Raw genomic sequence first — 6,000 nt, 5'->3', positions numbered from 1 at the left:
GCTTGCAATTTGGGTCTCAGAAAACAACAGCGTGGAAAGCTTCTCATCTTCTTTTTGTATATGATTGGTTAAAACTTTTTCAGCTGATATAAGAATGTCATTTGATCTTGATAAATGTGAAAAAGCAACAGGAAAGCTACAGCACAGAGAAAATATCAGTCTGGTAAAGGAATGTGATACTAAGAAACTTGAGCAGGAGGGAGTGTAGAAATATTTTGGGAACTGATGAAGGATCGACAGTAACACATGAATAAATGCAAAGAAAACTCAGTAAGAAATATTGTATAAGATTAAAATTAATACTGAAAACAGCCCTGACATGTAGGAAGAAAGTCCAAGCTATAAACCAATTTGCACTTCCTTTTCTAACTTACAGTTTTGGGGTGATTGACTGGCCTCAAAAGGTACTGGATTAGTTGGACAGGAAAACAAGAAAAATGTTTCACGTTTATCAAATAATGTATAAAAATCAGTGTATACTGAGATTATAACTTCCTCGTTCTGAAGGAGGTTTGGGAAATTTATTACATGTATAGATATGACTGCACAAATATCTGCTGACTTCAGCAGATCCAAACATAGTGAAACTTTGAAAACATGATGACAACAATTCTATGTTGACTTCCCTGCCTAGTTTATCAGCAGCATATTAATGTCAAGCAGAAATGAAAATCAAACCAGAAGTAGACAAAAATCAGGCAGCAATGGAATGTGCAAAAAAAAAAAAACAAAAGAAAGAATATTAGGAGAAGGATCAGATGAGAAGGCAAGAAATGTGGAAAACACATAAATATAGTTGCAAGTACAACCACAAGCCAGTCAGGATCTAACACAGGAATGGTTAAGGAGTATTCAATTTAAACCAAAAGATAAAAGGTTAATACACGTGACCCAGAATAGTGGACTGCATACACATTGGTTTACAAAGTCCATTGAACACATGGAAGAAACAAGCAAATATAGCTTCTGTAAAAAAGAAATGGAAACAGTTGCACATCTTGTCCTTTGGTGTGATATATTAATGGCAGTGGGCATGTATACTGAAAGGTATAATAATGCAACAAGACTGTTGCATCAGGGATTATACAAACATTACAGTACTGATGTCACTGCGAAGCATTAGAAACATGAACCTCAAAATGTTATAGAAAATGAGGAAGTTTATATCATATGGGATCACTCATTAACAACAGTTCCAAAAATAAATGCAAGAAGACCAAAGATAGTACCCCATGATAAGAACGCAAAAGTAGCAGTGATCATTGAACTTGCTACATCCAGTGACTGTAGTGTCTTATGTGGAGGGAGACACAAAGTCATAAAATACCAGGATTTGCAGTAAGAAATGATGGCTATGTGGAAGAAGGTTCCAGACAGTTCCAATAGTAGTAGAAACAACGGGTCTCATAAAAAATAATTTATAGTAGCATTTAGATTTGCTACCAATTCATGTAACTCCATATGAATTATAGGAGTCATTTCTGGGCCATTGCAGGTTCTGTGAAGACTAATTTTTGATGACATCAAAGACTGAAACAAAACTAATTTTACAAACATACTCGTGGATGGACTTCCTGCATGTCCATAAAGCAAACAACACCAGAATTGCCCATTCTAAAGACTTAACTCTTGCCTGTGATATAAATAGGACCTGATGGAGAGACAAGTATATATCCCACAGACCACCCTTTCTTTGGAACAGGCTCCCTATCCATGTGAAGCAGAGTTCCCCCAACCCAATCCAAGTGTAACTTGGAGAACAAGAAATCCTTCCCTGATTGGAGCTTATGTCTTTAATGTGCATAGACAGCCTGTAAATGGTTCATCTCCCAGGCCCCTTTTTGTAAATGTTTCACCTCATAAGCCCCTGCTTACACTTATTAAGGGTACCATAACTTGCCAGAGATTCGGGATGCATGGTTAGGCTTAAAAAGGCCCCAGTGATCGTTAGTGTAGTACAGTCTTATGAACCTGTAAACCTATTAATTTGGTTTCACTGATTATTAGCTTATAAATGGTTATATAAATCATAAATGTTTAAGAAACAGAGTTTTTACCAGTTTTTTCAAGTGTACAGAATGTTTCAGTCTGTAATTCAGTCTTTAAGTTATTTCTTTAATTGTGAAAGTAATATGTTGTCCTTACAATGGCTTGGTCTGGATAGTGATACCAAGCAATTAACCATATGTTACAACCTCTTTATCAGTTACAAAGCCTTTCAGACTGAAGTATCTTACAGGCATGGTGGGTCATTTTTATTTTCTTATCTTTAAGAATTGAGAATAATATTGTTATTTTGATTTGCTCTTGAAGATTATTTTTTTTATAAAAAATGATGACAGTTGACTTTTATCAGGTTACTTTTGGTGTTCCATCCTTAAGACAAAATTTAAACTGGTTTAATAGTTGGTCATTGCATCTTATGAGTTTGGATTTGAAGAACAGTGGGTGGTTTATAATACTGAATGAACTGCAAAAATATATGAATACGCCAGTTGTGGGTTGATGATTGTCACATTTCATATATATATTGAAGTAGTTTCAGGAAAGCTGTTTGTTTGTTATGCTCTAACCTAAGTTCACATTGTATAAGGGAAATGAGTTTGTTTTTAAAAAAGGAGGATGTTAGATATTTATAAATAACTCATTTAAGGATATTGGATGTAGAACCAAGAATACTAATTAGCCTGTGTTTTTATGTTGTGGAAATATCTATGTTTGAATACAGATTTGGTTTGCTTTTTTAGGTACTAGGGAAATTAGATGCTTTCAAACTATTAATTATTTTAAATGATGGGAAGGCAATGGAAAATACATGTTTCTTTAATACTAAATGTGACAGGCAAAGTATACATGCATATATATTGCCTTTTAATCTTGCTAACAGCTTCTCAACAGTACCTACTCTGAGTAGTTAAGAAGGAGAAGATTTGACCCTTGGATCCATTGCTTCTGAAGGTGACATTTGGTGATGTCTAAGAATGTGTGGCAAATGCTATAAGATCACTAACTTGAAATAATTTGTAAATGCATTTGCTGAATATAAATGAAAAGGTTGATATAATGGCTTGTCATCTACTTTTTTTTACAAAGAGCTTTGATAATTGTGGTGATGTATTATATTCATTTTTCTGTAGACGAAACTCATGGGGTTCAGCTTGAGATGTTCTGTTTGCAGACAATGCAATGTTAAATTTTACAATGGTGTCAGTGTTAGGGCTGAGTTAAATCACAACTAATGTTTCTGTTCAGCATGGTCTTGAAACTGACATTACTTTGCAATATGTGTAAGTTAATACACAACGAATCAATATCCCAGGAAGGAACAACTTTTTCAGAATAATTTACATAGAAGGAAAATACTAGTATGCAGTCGTGATAAGGAATGTGCATAGCTCTGCTGAGTACAGAAGCTATTTTACAGTTGAAGAAAATAATGTGGTACATGACAAAATAGTATTTCTTTTGCAGAGGCTATTGTTCAAACCACAAGATAAATTATATTTTTAGTTCTCTGTACAGAAGCAAAACTATCATGTTATCACAAGGAGTCCACTTATGGGTTATAGAGCGTGTTAAATTTTAGAAGTAGTCTTTATGAAGAAAGAGCAGCAAAAAAAGTGGTTTTGGAAAACAAGAAAAATGCAAGTGTGACTGCGGCCCTTAATTAATTAGAATGAAAGGAATTTTTGAAAAGAGAATGTTTCTGTTATGAAGGACCAACGAATGGAAATGGAGACTGCAAAACGGACTATTCAAGATGAAACAAACAGTTCTTCACATGAAACCACTTTAGTAAGAGGTGCAGCTTTTACTCTTCACATAACGTTTGTCATCTTTACATTAATATGCCTTTGCTGTGCACTAAATGCCCTTCATTCTCCTGCCCCAGAAGTATGTATTAATTTAAAGGGGGCCTTCCTCTATGCGTGATGTCTTATAATATTTGGCTTAATGTAGTTTTCTTCTACACTAATGCCCTTTATTCTGTAGTTTGAGAAATGCATTTCAATTTAACAAGGATTTTTGTTTCCTTTTAATGAATCCTGTCTCACGTATGTTTTAACTAGGAATTCTTTTGTTGTATTGTGAAGTATGAACTACTTTGAAAAGAATGTAAGCAATGAATAATTTCCATGATTATCTAACTTTAAAGCTGTCTAGGTTAATTTATATTAGCTATGTAAATGTTTTAAGCACTTTTTTAACAGTGTTTCTATTCACATAGCTAAAATTCCTCCACGCCTTATGAAAGCATTCATGTAAATCGTCTTTCCTAATAGGTCTGCCCTTCTGAGTACATTTATAGTACATTTACCCAACATAATTAATTTTACATGTGATTAAGCTCATTCTTCATCATTCTGTCTTTTAATGACAAAACTGAATTTTAAATTTTTTCAGTTGATGATATTTTTAGTCAAAGAACAAGAACTGTTTCTTATTAACTAAATGTTCTGTCTTATTTATCTTTTTCTATTTACATTTTATGGAAATGTATTGTTAAACTTTGCATATGCTAGTCCATATTAAAAACATTAGCAATCAAACATATTATACAAATAAAACATACTTAGCAGTTAAAACAGTTTAAAATTGCAATGACAATTTGAAGGCAGTTCCAGTTTTGGAAACACAACAATTTAACATGCATGACATATATAATGTCATTCATTAAACTGTTCTATTTTACATTTTGTTTAACCTCTCACATTGATTTTAAGAGGCCCTGTTAAGCATTAGAATAAACTGTATGTGATTCAGAGTCAGTCACTTTATATAAAGATATACCCAGGGATTCAAACTCCATGTAGGCTTTGTGCAAAGCAGAATAGCATAAGCACAGAAAGAGCATGCATTCAAGTTTACTTACGAGCAAACTTGCTTGGTGTGATTGCTCTGACAGCCACGATGACTACCAGGGGTAAAAATACTGCAATGGCATGAGTAATAACACAGTAAAGAAAAGTGTAGTCAGTACAATGTACAAAAAAAATTGACTAATGAAATAATAGAGGGGGTGGGTAAAATGCGAAGGGCAAATACAAGGAAATATACACTGGGCAAAAATATGCTGATGGAAATGGGCACTGATATGCATATTAGGAATGAATAAACAATAAGAGGGCATTGTAAATATGTCAATGTCCCCAAAACAGGATATGTAAATATATGCACACTTCCAGAAGATGTCAGTAGTATAACATTAATCACATATGTAGATAGCACAGTACGTATTGCTGTTTACACCTCCTGAGCAAGTATATATGATATAAACACACACTATAGAATATAAGTGACTGTCATATAAGGTTACATGTCAATGATGGTGAATGTTTGTGATTTAAACATCACTGACTTGCTCACTGGAGAGTAAATTTATTAAGGATGGTATGCACCTTAGGGCTTTGTGCATATTCTGAAGATCTGCAAAATGACTTGCTTGAATATGGCTAACATCACCGTAACTCTCAGCCAATCAGGGACACATAGCAACAGATTCTTAGACAAATGTAGACAGTAACAGGTAAAGTCAGGGACATTTTTACAACATCATGATCATTAATGTGTGGCATTGACAGGATATGTGAGGGTAACTTATTGTACATGTTCTTCAGGAACAGATGTCTACAACTGTAACGAGTGTCAGTATTCTATAAGTGGAATTTGCCAACAATTCCCCAAAAAATGAGCAATTTTTGGATTGTTTAAGAGGGACACTGTTAACATTTGAATTAGGACCAGTCATGGTTAGTTGAGAGGTTTGCATGACACATAAACTACAATCACCACCTGCAAAAATCAAACCCATGTCATTGCTGTTGTCATTGAGCTGTATATTTACTAGGTGTAACACAAAAAGATGTAGCACACAGGCATCTAGTAGAATAACTTCAAAGGAAGTCTGCACTATCAAAACTAATGGCTACATCCCAAAGAATAGTTTTGTATGGCCTACCTATTCCTGGGCAGAAGGTGTAAATGAGCGCTGCATTACAG

The sequence above is a fragment of the Protopterus annectens genome, chromosome 11.part0, assembly GCF_019279795.1.
Source record: "Protopterus annectens isolate FY-2018-M chromosome 11.part0, PAN1.0, whole genome shotgun sequence".
Classification (NCBI taxonomy): domain Eukaryota; kingdom Metazoa; phylum Chordata; order Ceratodontiformes; family Protopteridae; genus Protopterus; species Protopterus annectens.
This window is presented reverse-complemented; position numbering follows the sequence as displayed.